This window comes from Mobula hypostoma, chromosome 8, assembly GCF_963921235.1.
Source record: "Mobula hypostoma chromosome 8, sMobHyp1.1, whole genome shotgun sequence".
NCBI classification, from domain to species: domain Eukaryota; kingdom Metazoa; phylum Chordata; class Chondrichthyes; order Myliobatiformes; family Myliobatidae; genus Mobula; species Mobula hypostoma.
In genome coordinates this window covers 116,692,953-116,709,940 of record NC_086104.1, presented here as the reverse complement: position 1 = coordinate 116,709,940, position 16,988 = coordinate 116,692,953, and the positions used below count along the sequence as shown (strand labels likewise).

The 16,988-nt window shown below is 47.2% G+C and overlaps 1 long non-coding RNA gene across 2 annotated transcripts in view; it reads left to right on the top strand.

Moving 5' to 3' along the window:
* The window catches only part of LOC134350874 (uncharacterized), an 86,448-nt gene that overhangs the window by 56,380 nt on the left and 13,080 nt on the right, over positions 1-16,988 (top strand). For both annotated transcript variants that reach the window (XR_010019020.1, XR_010019021.1), the window contains exon 3: positions 2,208-2,336. This is a non-coding gene — a long non-coding RNA (uncharacterized LOC134350874). The remainder of the gene's footprint in view (positions 1-2,207; positions 2,337-16,988) is intronic.

Genomic DNA, 16,988 nt, shown 5'->3' with positions numbered 1-16,988 from the left:
TACTTCATCCCTGATGGTAGCAATGAAAAGAGGGCCTGTCTCGGATGGCGAGTGTTCTTAAAGATAAAGGGAGTGAGAGAGAACGAGGGGGAGGGAGGGAAAACAATGGAAGGAAAAGAAGAGAAAGGGAGAAGAGAGCACAGAGAGGGGGAAGCAGAGAGTGAGTGGGAGAGAAAAAAGAAGAATTGACAGGAGGGAAGACATGGAATGAAGGTGAGAAGATGAGGAAAATGGGATAAAGAGTGTCAAAAAGGAGGAAAAGTGGAAAGCAGAGGGAGAGAGAGGGATGGAGTTGGAGAGTGGACAAGGAGAAAAGAAGGGGTAGAGAATGGGAGAGAGAGGGTGGATTGAGATGGAGATAGAGCAGGGGAGTAGAGAGATGGTGAGGGAGAGAGAGATTGGGGAAGGAGGAAGTGTCATGGTCCGGTCCGTGAAGACTGCATGCTGGTTCATGGTCCGGTCCATCAATCCGTATGCTGGGTTTTCCCTGTTTTATCCAGTTCCATTGGGCTCCTTAATTGAGGCACCTGATTCTAGTTTTTGGTTGGCTACATAAATAGCTTCGTGATTCAGCTTCTTTTACTGGACTATTCCCTTCCCCTCCCCATCTGAATCCCCGATGGTTTACCTCGGCAGTTTACCTCAGCAAGTATCATCGACAGTCATCCCAGCCCTGGGTCGTAGAAAGCATCCCGGCCCTGCGTCCCAGAAAGGGTCCAGGCCCTGCGCTCCAAGAAGGAGTCCCGGTTCTGTACCCAACAACCTAACTGAGCCAAGCCCAAGAGTCGAGCGTAGCCTAGTCCAAGAGCCAAGTCCTGCAATGGAGTTCCTCGCCCAGCCCAGGAGTTCCCTCGCCAGGCCATGTAGATGGGAATGTTATGGTATAAGTAATAGGTACGGTTCCAGTGGTGACGTCTCTGTCAGTGTATAATGTCCTTGTACAGTACAAGTGGGATGTTTCTATCACTATTTTGTATTGGACTACTGTGTCGGTGGGGACGTGTCTGTCACTGTATGACTTCAGGATACAGTATCAATGGGGACAGGTCTTTCTCTGTATAACTCTGTTGCACAGTGGGGCTATCAGTATCTAATACCATTGGACACCAGTTTCCGTATAACAGCAGGGTACAGCAGACATGGCGATGGATCTGTCATTGTATATCATTGGGGCAGAGGACTGGAAGGAATGCGTCTGCCCCTGTGTAACCCAGGGTTCAGTAAAGCTGTGGACTGGTGTGTCATTGTATTACTGCAGGGTACAGTACTAATAGGGACGTGTCTGTCTCTGTATACCACCAGGGTACAGTACCAGAGGCGCCTTGTCGTTCACTGTAAAACTCTTTGGTGGAGCACTGGAGGTTATTGTTCTGTCACTGTATAAGACTGGAGAACAATCTGGGAAGGGATGGTTCTTTCCCTGTACAACAGCAAGGTAGTATACCTGTGCAGATATGTCTGTCACTGTGTAAAACTCAGGTACGGCACCAGTGCAGGAGTATCTGTCACTGCATGACATCAGGATACTGTGACAGTGGGAGCATGTCTCTCACTGTATAATGCTGTGGTATAGTGTCAAAGCGTGTGGGGTTATCACTCAATACACCAGGCTGCATTACCAGTAGGGGCATGTCTACCTTTGTATATACCAGGGTACAGTACCAGTAGGGATATGTCTATCGCTATATACAGCAGGGTATGTACAACTAGGGATGTGTCTATCAGTTTATACAACAGGCGTCAGTATCAATAGCATGACTCTGTCACTGTATACACTAGGTACCATGCCAGTTGGGATGTATCTATCACTGTATACAGCAGGGTACTGTACTAGTAGGGACGTGTGTATCTGTGTATGACTCTGTGGTACAAAATCAGGGGGGATTGATATGTCACTGTACCACACCACAGTATCTAACGGTGGGGATGAGATTGTGACTGTAGAATATGACAGGAACAATCCAGCAGTGGATGGGTCTTTTGCTGAAAAACACCCTGGTGCAATTTCTGTGGAGATGGGAATGACACAGTATATGTAATAGGTGGGGAGTTCTCTGTCACTATATACCACCAGGGTACAGTACTGGAGGGGACTTGTCTATCGCTGTTCAACGCTGTGGTACAGCACTGGGGGTGATGGTTCTGTCATTGTATAACTGTGGGGAACAATCCTGGAAGTGATGTTTCTTTTACTGTACAACTACAAGGTAGAATACCAGTGGACACACATAGAAGTTTCTGGTGAACGCAGCAGACCAGGAGGCATCTCTAGGAAAAGATACAGTCGACGTTTCGGGCCCGAGATCCTTCGTCATGACGAACTGAAAGAAGAGCTGGTAAGAGATTTGAAAGTGGGAGGGTGAGGGGGAGATCCAAAGTGATAGGAGAAGACAGGAGGGGGAGGGATGGAGTCAAGAGCTGGACAGGTGATTGGCAAAGCGGATACGAGAGGATCATGGGACAGGAGGCCCAGGGAGAAGGAAAAGGGGGAGGGGGGGGAAAAGCCCAGAGGATGGGCAAGGGGTATAGAAAGAGGGACAGAGGGAGAAAAAGGAGAGAGAGAAAAGGAATGTGAGTATATAAATAAATAACTGATGGGGTACGAGGGGGAGGTGGGGCATTAGCGGAAGTTAGAGAAGTCAATGTTCATGCCATCAGGTTGGAGGCCACCCAGATGGAATATAATGTGTTGTTCCTCCAACCTGAGTGTGGCTTCATCTTTACAGTAGAGGAGGCCGTGGATAGACATGTCAGAATGGGAATGGGATGTGGAATTAAAATGTGTGGTCACTGGGAGATCCTGCTTTCTCTGGCGAACAGAACGTAGGTGTTCAGCGAAACAATCTCCCAGTCTGCGTTGGGTCTCGCCAATATATAGAAGGCCACTTCGGGAGTACCGGATGCAGTATATCACCCCAGCCAACTCACAGTTGAAGTGTCACCTCATTCCCTTGTCCATTCGTGCCCCCCATCCCTGTCCACCGATCTCCTTCATGGCACTTATCCTTGTAAGCAGAACAAGTGCTACACATGCCCTTACACTTCTTCCCTTACCACCATTCAGGGCCCCAGACAGTCCTTCCAGGTGAGGTACAGTACTAGTGAGGTCAGGCCTATCACTGTCTCACACTGTGATACAGTACCAGTGGGGACAGGTGTGTCTCTGTATAACACCAGCATATGGTTCCAGTGGGGATGGGTCCATCACTGTATTACCCAGGAGCACTGTACCAGTGGGTATTAGTCAGTTACTGTATAACACTGGGGTATGGTACCAGTGGTGATGGGTGCAATACTGGTGAGAATCAGTCTGTCGCTGTATACCAGTGCAGTAGCAGTGGGGACATGTCTGACACTGTACAACCCTGTGATACAGTACCAGTGGGAATGGTCTATTATGATTTAACACCTGGATATAGCACAGTTTAGACAGGTGTGTTACTCTATAACACCAGGATATGCTACCAATAGAGACAGGCCTGTCACTGTGTAACACCTCTGCATATTACTTGTGGGAACCTTTCTCTCACTGTATATCTAATGAGTACTGTAGCAGTCCAGACGTGACCTTGTCATTGTATAACATCGGGGTACAGTACCAGTGGGGATGGCTCTGTCACTATATAACACAGGGCTACAGTACCGGTGTGGATCGGTCTGTCACTTTATCATACTGAGTGCAGTACCAGTGGGGACATGCCTTTATTCGTATAACACTGGTTTATGATACCAGCCAGGATGGGTCTGTCACAGTATAACTCGGAGGTACTGTACCAATGGGGTTACTGTGTAACACTGAAGTATGGTATCAGTGGGGATGTGTCTGTCACTGCATTACTCAGGGGTATAGTATTGGTAGTGACATGCCTGCCACAGTATAACTCGGTGGTACAGTACCTGTGGGGATGAGTCTATCATAACACTATCTATCACCGGGGTACAGTACCAGTGAGCATGGGTCTATTACTAACACCAGGGGACTACACCAGTGGGGTTAGGTCTATCAACATCTAATACCATGTACAGTAGCACTGGGGATGGGTCTGTCACTGTATAACACTGGAGTACAGTACCAGTGTGGCGTGTCTAGCACTGTTTAACACCACGCTCCAGTAACACTTGGGATGGGACTATCACTTTATAACTGACGGATATGATACTAGTGGAGACCTGGCTGTTACTGTTTAACACTGGGGTATGGTACCAGTTACAGAAAAGTCTGTCACTGTACAACAGAGGATACAGTCCCACTTGGTTGTGTCTGTCACTGTATAACTAATTGGCATGGTAGCAGAGGGGAGTGTCTGTCACAATACAATACTGGAGCACAGGACCAGTGGGGATGAGTCTATCACTGTACTACAGCTGGGTACAGTACCATTTGTGATGTCTCTGTCACTGTATAACACCAGGGTACAGTACCAGTGGGGATGGGTCTGGCACTGTACGACACAGTGGTACAGTACCAGTTGGGTCTGGTCTGGCGCAGTATAACACTGGGGTACAGTACCAGTGGGGATGGGTCTGGCACAGTATGACACTGGGGTACAGTATCAGCGGGGTGTGTCTGCCACTGTAACTCACCGCAGTACAGTAATGGTTGGGACAGGACTATCACATTATAACTAATGTGTATGATACTAGTGGAGATGTGCCTGCCACTGTATAACACTGTAACATAGTACCAGTGGGGATAGGTCTGTCACTCTATAACAACGGGATACAGTATCAGTTTCAGACAAGTCTGTCACTGAATAACAGAGGGTACACTCCCATTTGGATATGTCTGTCACTGTATAACTAATGGGCACAGTACCAGTGGGGATTGGTCTGTCACTGTATAACACCAGGGTATAGTACTGGTGGGGATAAGTCTATCACTGTATAACAGCAGGGTGCAGTACCATTGGGGACGTGTCTGTCACAGTATAACACCGGTGTACAGAACTGGCGGGGACAGGTCTATTACTTTATAATACCAGAGTACAGTACCGGTTTCAGAAAAGTCTGTCACTGTATAACAGAGGATATAGTCCCACTTGGTTGTGTCTCTCACTGTATCACTACTTGGCACGGTACCAGAGGCGAAGTGTATGTCACAATGAGAAGTGGAATTAAAATGGGTGGCCACTGGGAGATCCCTCTTGTTCTGGCATACGGAGCGTAGTTGCTCGGTGAAGCAATCACCCAATCTACATGGGGTCTCACCAATATACAAGAGACCACACCAGGAGCACCAAACACAGTATATGACTTCAACAGACTCACTGGTGAAGTTCCACCTCACTTGTAAGGACTAATTGGGGACCTGAATAGTAGTGAGGGAGGAGGTGTAGGGGGCACTTGTTCCGCTTGCAAGGGTAAGTACCAGGAGGAAGATCAGTGGGGAGGGGTGAATAGACAAGGGAGTCGCGTAGGGAGCAATCCCTGTGGAAAGCAGAAAGTAGGGGGGAGGGAAAGATGTGCTTGGTGGTGGGATACAGTTTGGAAATGGCATAAGCTTCAGAGAATTATCTGCTGGACACGAAGGCTGGTGGGTAGTAGGTGGGGACAAGAGGAACCCTATCCCTCGGAGGGTGGCAGGAGGATGGGTGAGAGCAGATGAGCGTGAAATGGAAGAGATGCAGCTGAGGGCAGTGTTAAGTGGAGAAAGGGAAGCCCCTTTCTTTGAAAAAGGAGGACATCTCCTTCATCCTAGAATGAAAAGCCTCATCCTGAGAGCAGATGCAGCAGAGATGGAGGAACTGAGAGAAGGGGATGGTGTTTTTACAAGTAGCAGGGTGAAACGAGGAACAGTCACTGTAGCTGTGAGAGTCTGTTGGTGGATAAGCTGTCTCCAGAGATACAGTCTGTGAGATCGAGAAAGGGTAGGGAAGTGTCAGAAATGAACCAGGTGAATTTGAGGGCGGGGTGGAAGTTGGAGGCAAAGTGGATGAAAAGGACAAGTTCAGCACAGGTTCAGGAAGCAGCACCAATGCAGTCATCGATGTAGCATAGGAAAAGTGAGGGACAGTTACCGGTGTAGTGTTGGAATATAGACTGTACCACGAAGCCAGCAAACAGGCAGACATTGCTGGGACCCATGCAAGTGCCCATGGCCATCCCTTTTGTTTGAAGGAAATGGGAGGAGTCAAAGGAGAAATTATTTCAAGTGAGGACAATTTCCGCGAGGCAGAGGAGAGTGGTGCTAGAGGGAAACCGGTTAGGCCTGCTGTAATACCTGTGTACATTATCGATGGGGACGGTTCTGTCACTGTATATCTAATGGGTACTGTACCAGTGAGGACTGGTCTCTCACTGTGTAACACTGGAATATGTTACCAGTGTAGATTGGTCTGTCATTGTATCACACTGGAGTACAGTACAGGTGAGGATAGACTTGTCACTGTATCACACTGGGGTACAGTATCAGTGGGGTTGGGTCTGTCATTGTATAAATTCAAGTTACATTACCAGCAAAGCTGGCCCTGTCACTGTGTTAACCTGTTCACATTATCAGTGGGGACTGTTCTGTCACTGTATATCTAATCGATGTATCGATGAGAACGTGTCTGTCATCGTACAACATGGAGGTACGGTATCAGTGGGGATGTGTCTGTCCCTGTGTAACACCAGGTTTGAATACCACTGGAGATAGATATCTCACCGTATAACACTGGGATATGGTATCAGTGGGGATTGCTTCTATCTCTGTATAACACCAGGGTACAGTAGGGGTTGGATGTGTCTGTCACTGTATAACTAATGAGTATGGAACCAGAGGGGAAGTGTGTGACTGTATAATACTGGGGTACAGTACCCATGGAGATGATTCTTCCATTGTATAAATTCAGGTTACTTTACCTGTGGGGATGGGTCTGTCACAGTATCACACCTGAGTACATTACCGGTAGGGATAGTTCTGTCACTGTATATCTAATTGGTTTGGTACTGGTGTGGTCATGTCTTCCAGTGTATTATAATGGGGTACAGTATAGTCAGGGTAGGCCTGTCAGCACTGCAGTAAGCTACCAGTGGGGAAGGGTCTTTTGCTGTATAACTCTGGGGCACAGTACCAGAGAGGATGGGTCTGTCACTGTATAACACCAGAGTACAGTATTGGTACAGATGTGTCTGTCATGGTACAATACCAGGGTACAGTACTGGTGAGGACATGTCTGTCACTGTATAGCAACAGGGTACAATGCCGATGGGGACATATCCGTCACTCGATAACCATGTGTTACAGTATCGAAGGGAATAAATCTATCACTGTCTAATACCAGGGCACAGTACAGGTGGGGACAGGCCATCAATGTTTAACAGTGGGGTACAGTCCCAGTGAGACAGGTCTGGATGGGATGAATCTGTCACTGCATAACAGCAGTGTACAGTACCAATAGGGATAGGTCAGTTATTGAATAACACCGGGGTATAGTACCGGTGGGGGGTGGGTCTGTCACTGTATTACATCAGGGAACAGTACCAGTGGGGATGGGTCAGTTACTGCATAACACCAGGGTACAAGACAGGTGTGGACAAGTTTGTCACTGTACAGCACCAGGGTACAGTACCACTGAGTATAGGTTTGTCACTATAACAGCAGCTACAGTATTGGTGGGGGCTGTTGTGTCACCGTATAACAGCATTGAACGGTAACGGTGGGTACAGGTCTGTTACAATATAACACCTTTGAATGGTGGTGGTGCAGACAGTCCTGTCACTGTATAACACCAACATACGGTACCAGTGGGGTTGTGTCTGTCACAGTCTAACACGAGGATACAATTCATGTGGGGATAGGCCTATAATACAGTATCAAAGTGGATGTGTTGACCACTATGTAAAACTAAGGAAGAGTACTGTGGGGCCAAGTGTGTCACTGTACAACAGCAGCATACAGTACTCATGGGGATGAATCTGTGATATTTTAACGTCAATGTAGAGGACTGTCACAGCATAACAATGGGATACAGTACTGGAGAGAATGTGTTAGTCACCGTAGAATGCTGGGGTGTTGTACCAGTGGGGTTGTGTCTGTCACTGTATCATAGTGAGGTACAGTACTGGTGGAGGACAGATCTGTCACTGTCCAACACTGGGGTACAGTACCAGAGAGGTTGAGTCTATGACTGTATAACAACGTGGTGCAGTACTGGAGGAGATGGGTCCATTACTGTATAACATCCCAGTCGGGATCTGTCAGTCACTGTATAACCATGTGATACAGAATCAAAGGGGATGGGTTTATCACTGTCTAATACCAGAATGCAGTACAGGTGGGGACAGGTCTGTCAATGTATAGCACTGGGGTGCAGTAACAGTGGGACAAGCCTGTATCTGTACAACACTAGGGTGCAGTAACAGTGGGACAAGCCTGTATCTGTACAACACTAGGGTGCAGTAACAGTGGGACAAGCCTGTATCTGTATAACACTGGGGTACAGTACTGGACAGGATGGGTCTGTCTTTTTAGGGTACAGTAATGGTGGTTATGAGTCTGTCACTCTGTAAACTGGGGTACAATGCCAGAGAGGAGAGGTCTTTTGCTGTATAACAGCAGAACAGAATGCCAGTGGGGATGGGTGCGTCTCTGTATAACACTGAGGTACGGTGCGGGTGAATCAGTCACTGTATACCACTGAAGTACGCTACTGGTGAGGATGGGTCTGTCACTGCATAACGCCAGGCTATAGTTTCCGTGGGGACAGGTCTTTCACTGCATAACACTGAATTATAGATTCATTGGGGACAGGTCTGTTCCTGTAAGATTCAGTGGTACAGTGCATTTTTGGATGAGTTTACTGCTATCTAATACTGGATACAGTACCAGTGGGAACAGGTGTGTCACTGTATATTGACCACCGGGGTAGAGTACTGGAGGAAATGGATCTGTCACTGTATGACACTGCAATGCAGTACTGGTGGGGATGGATTTCTCATTGTTTAACATTGTGGTACAGAATTGTTGGGAATGGTTCTGTCACTGCATGACTCTGAGATGCAGTACTGGTGGGTGTCACAACCACGGATTCAGCAGTGCAGTAGATACAGCAATTGCACTTGTGAATGTGCACATGTCCGCTAATTATCATTTAATGGTGATAGTATTTATCTCCATACTTGTCATCGTAGTGCTTGTAGAGGCTTGAACACAGCACAGCAACACTTCGAAGCCTGTCTGCTTTCGGCCTTGCCTGAGAGGTTGGACTGTCGAGTCAACTGACTCTGAAGACTAGCAGTACTGTATTCATTTTATATTCAGTTGTTCTTTTCAGCCGTAGTGTAGGCTTCGTTTCTCATTTGAGAGTTTTAGTTAACAGATCTGTTTGTCCTAGCATTTATTGTTTTCTTTTTCCTTTAACACCGTTCACATTAAAGTCTGTGAAATATCGACCCACGTCAGTGTCTCTCATTCTACACTTGGGCCATATCTGAACCTGGTGACAGCAAGTCTTGACCACACAAAGATAGATCCAGCAGAGAGAGAGCAGCTGACCTTGGCCGTAAGATTCATTGGTCAAGTAAAAGACAAGCAACAGGCAATGGAATCTGTTATTAGTGAAGTTACGGAGGCACTGAAGCAGATAATCTTGTGCCGACAAGACCAGTCTCGCTTTGAGGAACAGGTATCATGCCTAGCAGAAAATGTTTAAACTCCTCTAATAGCCGCTATGAATACCTGGTGATGCCTTTTGGCCTGGCCAATGCCCCCGCTGTATTCCAGGCCTTGGTTAACAATATGCTCAGGGACATGTTGAATCAGTTTGTATTTCTGTGTTTGGATGACATCTCTATCTATTCCCGCTCTCATCAGGAGTACATCTAGCATGTCCGGAGAGTACTCAGATGCCTTCTTGAAAATAACCTGTACACCAAGCCTGAACAATGTGAATTCCATAAGGACCAGGTGTCATTTTTATGCTATATACTTACCCCATCCAGTGTTCAAATGGACCCTAGTAAAGTTCAGGCAGTTGCAGAGTTGCCCAAACCATCTACAGTCAAACAGGTATGGCGCTTCATGATGTTTGCAAACTTTTATCGGAGCTTCATCAGGAATTTCGGCCCTATTACGGCTCCAATTAACGCACTCACCAAAAAGACCTCGGCAAGATTCCATTGGATGGACGATGCTGACCAAGCATTTTCAGAGCGAAAATGACATTTCACCGCTGCCCCGATGCTGCAACACCCAGACCCATCTCAGCCATTCATTGTCGAGGTGGATGCATCCGATGTAGGTATTGAAGATGTCCTCTCTCAGCGCTCATCTACCAATAGCCAGCTGCACCATTGTGCCTTTCTTTCATGTCGCTTGACTCCGACTGAGAGGAATTATGACATTTGGAACCGGGAGCTTCTGGCTGTCAAGGAGGACCTGAAGGAATGGCAACACTGCCTGGAGGGGACAGAGCATCCATTCTTGGTCTGGACAGATCGCAAGAACATCTCCTATAGTCAGGATTCTAAGAGACTCAACTCTCGTCAAGCCCAGTGGGCTCTCTTCTTCACATGTTTCAATTTCATCCTCACTTATCATCCCGGCAGCAAGAATACAGAGGCCGACCATCTCCCAGCAGTTGGATGGAACTGCGGACAGTGCTGATTCAGAGCCCATTCTTGCTCACTCGTGTATCACTGCTCCGGTGATCTGGGGAATAGAGGCAGTTGTGAGGGCTGCCCAGCAATCAGATCCAGGCCCGGATGGGGGATCTCCCAACTGGCTGTTGGTCCCTGCTGCAGTGTGTTCCAAAGTGTTGGAATGGGGTCACTCCTCCCGTCTGGCTGAACATCCGACAATTCAATGGAATCAGCAATTTATAATGAAACAATTTTGGTGGCCATCTATGTCCCAGGATGTCCTCGACTTTGTATCTGCCTGACCCACCTGTGCTCAGAACAAGACATCATGCCAGCGTCCTGCGGGTCTGTTATATCCACTGCCTGTGCCCCACCACCCTGGTTCCACCTCTCAGTAGATTTCATCACTGGTTTGCCCCCGTCTAATGGAAACACCACCATTTTGGTCATTGTGAATCGATTTTCCAAAGCTGCTCACTTCATTGCCCTCCCCAAGCTCCCATCAGCTCATGAGACTGCCACACTCATGGTGCAACATGTGTTCAGGCACCATGGCTTTCCTCAAGCCATAGTGTCGGATCGTGGACCACAGTTCTCTTCCCTCTTTTCGAAAGCTTTCTGCTGTCTTGTAGGAGCCATGGCCAGCCTCTCGTCTGGCTTCCACCCCCTCGTCTGGTTTCCACCCCCAATCTAATGGCCAGACTGGGAGAGTGAATCAGGAGTTGGAACCAACCCTGCACTGTCTTGCTTCTTCCAACCCCACATCCTGGAGCTCCCAATTGGTTTGGGCAGAGATTGCCCACAATAACATCCAGTCGTCCTCCACTGGTATGTCTCCCTTTGAATGCCAGAAGGGATTCCAGCCCCCGCTCTTCCCTAATCAGGAGATAGACGTGGAATTTCCTACTGCTGAACAGCTGATTCAGCGCTACAAGCAGACCTGGAGACGAGCCAGGGCTTCTCTGCTGCGCGCCCAGAAACAACATTCCTGGCAGGCTGATCGGGTCCATCGACAGGGAAGGCCATTCAAGCCAGGACAGGATATCTGGTTGGCATCAAAGAATCTTCCCCTGAAAGTCAAGAGCCGGAAATCGGCATTGCGCTACGTGGGACCATTTGTAGTGGAAAAGGCTGTCACAAGATGTCCTATAGATGGCGTCTCCCAGCAACACTGAAGATCCACCCAGTATTCCATGCTTCCCAGCTCAAGCCGGTTATTACCTCTCCTCTGGCCTCAGTCGCCCCACCTCCCCTTCCTCCACGGCTGGTAGATGGTTCCCTTGTCTATGCGATGCAGCGCCTCCTGGCATCTCGCATCTGGGTATGGCCCAGAAGAATGTACTTGAATCCCAGTGAAAGACATCTTGGACAAGTCACTGATCCGGGATTTCCAGTGGACACAGGTCTATGGCGCCTCAGGGGCTGCGCCTAGAGAGGGGGACCCCGTCATAACCACGGATTTGGCACCGCGGTAGATACGGTAATTGCGCTCGTGAATATGCACGTGTCCGCTAATTATTATTTAATGGTGACAGAATTTAACTCCATACTTGTCGTCATAGTGCTTGTCGAGACTTGAACACAGCTCAGCAATGCTTCGGTGGCTATCTGCTTTCAGCCTTGCCAGAGGAATTGGATTGTCGAATCAACTAACTCTGAAGACTAGCGGTATTCGTTTTATATTTAGTTGAACTTTTTAGCCGCAGTATAGGCTTTTTTCCATTTCAGGGTTTTAGTTAACGGCTGTGTTTGGCCTAGCGTTTATTGTTTTCTTTTTCCTTTAACACCGTTCGCATTAAAGTCTGTGAACTATCGACCCGCGTCGGTGTCCTTAACTCCGCACTTAGGCCATATCTGAACGTGGTGACAGTGGGGACATGTCTGTAACAGTATAATACAGCGCTACAGTACTGGTGAGGCAGGTCTGTCGCTGTATAACACTGGGGTGTATTACCCATGGGGATGGGTCTGTCTCTGTATAACACCAGGGTATGGTACTGGTGGGACAGGTTTATTAATGTATTGCAGTGGGGATGATTCTGTCATTGTACAACAGTATGGTAGGGACAGGTCTGTCACTGTATAACACAGGGGTGCGGTACCGGTAGAGTTGTGTCTTTCGTGATATAACTTTGTGGTACAGTACCAGTGGAGACAAGTCTGTCGCCGTAAAGCACCGGGGTACAGTACTGGATCTGTCATTGATATCATATGATTGCATAGGATAAAATGGGTCAAGTCAGCATGGTTTCCTTATGGGAACATATTGCCTGACAAATCTGTTAGAATTCTTTGAGGAAGTAACAAGCAGGCTAGACAAAGGAGAATCGGTGAATATTGTTGTGACGAGAATACACATAGATGTTAGCTGTCCTGTGAGATCAGCAGTTGATCTGCCACCTGTCCTTGGGGGAAGGAGAGATAAGGAACAATGAAGCACCATCTGGAGATGTGTAATGAAGGGACGGGAGAGAGAGCTGTCTGGAGCGGCTCCCCCTTTGAACCCTGAACTGTTTGAAGTGATGGACAGGCGATACCCCAGCAGGGGGATAAAAAGGGACAGGTTCGCTAAGGCAGGACACACACGACACCCGAGGTAACGAGACCCTGGAAGCGGTGTGCCTCTCACGAGTCGGTGGGAAGTATCGGATCTTAAACGCACAGGTGGAAAGGTACGATCAGCGGGAACCCGGTGTGTGTCCACCCTCGCTTGGGTGCCGGGTTCACTGCAGAGGATCGACCGCATCTGGAGGAGGGGTCACAGTCGGTGACCTCAGGTGACATCACAAAGGACCTGCCCGAAAGCTGCTTGTGAGCAACATCGCCGGTCTGTGAGTGGAAGCCATTCTGAATGATCAGTCGTTCCCGTTCTCTCTCTCTCTCTCTCTCTCTCTCTCTCTCTCTCCCTCCCCACGTTGTCCATTGCCATGGCAACGATTACTGCGAACTGAACTAAATCGAACTGGACTTTTGTGTCACTTTGAAATTAGTCATTTACCCCTAGACAACGATAGAGCTTGATTGATGCTGTTATCTTAATTCTGTGCATATGTGTGTTTATCATTGCTGAACTGTTGCATTTATTATCCTTTCGATTACTGTGTTGCTTGTTTCTTTAATAAAACTTTCTTAGTTCTAGTAATCCAGACTCCAACTGAGTGATCCATTTCCGCTGGTTTGGCAACCCAGTTACGGGGTACGTAACATTGTGCACTTGTATTTTTAAAAAACCTTTGACAAACCATGAGACTGCTTGGAAGAATAAGAGCTCATCGTATTAAGAAAAAATACCAGCAAGGATAGAGCTTTGGCTGATTTGGTCTGAAAGATGGTGCCCATGTATATCGGCGGCTCTCTGCGGGCTGCTTGAATTTGTACCAGTTTCCCTTAAAGTATACTCATTTTCAACAACTTTCGCCCCGAGCTGCAGCACGCAAATTCCCTCTTAACAACTAACTACGAAATTACATCAATGATCTTCAGGTTTCACGGTAAAGCGCGTCGCCTTTTAGTGCCAAGGCCAAAGGCCGAAAACACGGCCGGAGAGGTGGGATTCCAACCAAGCTGAAGAGCAGAGGGATGAGGCCTCCTCTCCCTACCATCTTGTTAGCGAATGTACAGTCACTTGAAAATAAGACTGACGATCTCAGGCCAAGGCTTCTGTATCAGAGGCAGATGAGCCAGATCTCAATTGTCTCAATTGAGCTGGGTGGTGTGGACCTAATGCTCCTGCAACTCCTTCCCAATGGCAGATGAGAAGAGTGTATTCTCTGGGTGGTGGGTGTCCTTAATAAAAACTGCTCTCCTGTGTTAACACTCCTTGTAGGTGTCAGTGGTGGTGAGGGTCTGTCTGTGATGGACTGGCCTCTATCCACAACTTTGTATCACCTTCTCCATTCCTGGGTGTTGGTGTTTCCGTATGTCATTATGTCGCCAGTCAGGATACTTTCCACCATGCAACTAGAGAAGTTTACCAAAGTTTTAGGTGACACGTTGAATCTATACAAACTTTTAAGAACGTAGAGGTGCTGAAGTGCATTCTTTATAATTACCAGTACTGTAGTGCTGGGTCCAGATAGATCATGTTCAATGGAATGATGGTTCAAGATCTTTCAAGAATGTACAAACCACTGGTGGCATGAACATGAAATTCTCCAGCTCTGGGTCATTCTCTCCCTCTCTCCCCTTCTCTCTCACTCTCTCTCCCTGATCTGCCCAGTAACTCATACCCAAACCCCATTACCTTGTCTTCTTCCTCTTCTCCAAACAATTCACTCTGCTCATTGCCTTTACCATCAGGCAGAGGATATAAAAGCCTGAAAGATCAAATGTCTCGGAAGAACTGTTATCACTGTTATCAGACTCTTGAATGGACCTTTTGTATGAGATGCTGGACTGTTGACTTTATAATCTACCTTGTGATAGTCTTGCCCTTTATTATTTACCTGGACTGCATTTCTTCTGCATCTGTTACAATTTTTATGTTTAGATTCAGGTTTCTTTATCAGCTGTACATACACTATAGGAAAAGATGCAAAGCAATGTGCTGCTTGCATTAATAACCACCACACCCTAGAATGGGCTGAGGGCTGGCTGCAAGTATCAAAACACATTCTGAGGTCAATGTAGCATGCCCACAAAGCTTGGCAGAACAACACAGAACAACCGAAATGTCCTCCAGGACAACTCCAAAAGGTGATACCTCAGAAAGGCGGCATCCATCATTGAGGATCCCCATCACCCAGGATATGCCCTCTTCTCATTGCTACCATCAAGGAGATGGTATGGGATTCTGAAGATACACACTCAATATTTTAGGAACAACTTCTTCCCCTCTGCCATCAGATTTCAGAATGGATAATGAATCAATAAATATTTCTGCTGTATTTTTCCCTCTCTTTTTGCACTATTTGTTTAATTTATAATATATATAGTTCTTTGGACCTCAGCCCAGGACTTGATGGTTTTGGGTTTAACCTTGACTCCAGGAATCACTCATGACAGGTTTGACCTTTGAGACTTGTCTGATCTGAGATCTCCCAGGCGACTCAATATCTCCGCATAGTCTAACCTCCTCATCTCTGGAATCAACCTAGAGAAACTCCTCAGCACCACCTCCAAAGCCAGTATATCCTTCAAGTAAGGAGACCAAAAGTGCACGCAGTACTCCAGATGCAGCCTCACCAGTACTCTTTACAGTTGCAGCATAACCTCCCTGCTATTAATTTCAGTTTCTTGCGCAATGAAGGCCAACATTCCATTTGCCTTCTTGAGAGGGTGCTACACCTGCAAGCTGACCTTCCCTGCTGAAGGGTCCCAGCCTGAAATGTCGACTGTACTCTCTTCCATAGATGCTGCTTGGCCTGCTGAGTTCCTCCAGCATTTTGTGTGATCCACAAAAATAATACAAGTAACAGAGATTCCTCAGCCTATCAAAATAATTTTAACAAGCTTAAACAGAAGCCACCAGGAGACTACATTACAAAGCGAGCCACCGAGAAAAAACACAAGAAACTCAAAATGATTAACAACTGTCATTACACAAAACTAAACAATTCATATGTGCTGAAAACCTTGAAGCCCAATGCTCTCTAGCATAGGCCCGAAGAACACAACACACCCCTTCCCCCTCCATGGTCACAAGCAGCTGCAGATTCGTGTATGCATTCCCCAAATCATTTCCATTCATCCTGTGTATCTTCAGGTCTTACCAATGCTTTGAGTGTGTCCGCAGTAAGCTACGTCTACATGAAATAAAGAATGTAGTACTTCCTCATATCTCTCTAATACAACAATCTTGCCCTGAGGTCCTCAATCTTGTTCTCCACTGACTGTACATTTGCTATCAAGAAGTTGAGTGGAGGGGATCTCACTCCTCTGCATTTCAGCTTGGTTTGGAGTCCAACTGTCCTCCCTCTCTTCTAACCATGGCACTTAAAGTTTCCATAACTGCATGCTTGAGTGTTAATTCTGCTGAGTCCTTCAGAAGATTGCAAAATCACTCGTTCATTGAGACAGCTCAAAAGTAGTTGCTTAAGGGGAAATCACATGCTGCAAATTGCAGAACAAGTATATTTAGAAGTTTTGTAAACAGGGTGCAGCACCACGCTGTGGTTCATTTTGGACACATATATCTACTTCAACTTATCTAGACAATGTGCTGGCAGACCACAAGTTTCGGGTAGACTGAAGAGTGTCTTCCACCAAGTTGATGATCTGTCAGCAGGAACTCGATATTAGCCTCCATGTGTCCCTGGGAAAAGCCCATAGATCTGAGTCCTCTATCACGCAGCTACTCGGGATGAACTGTGACACAGATGCCCAGTCACTAATCGTTCCACTCACCGCTCCCACCCACAGGTGTCTCAATGTCAGTGTACTGTCACCCCAGTCACCACCCATCACTAGAGCTTTTATACTGACTG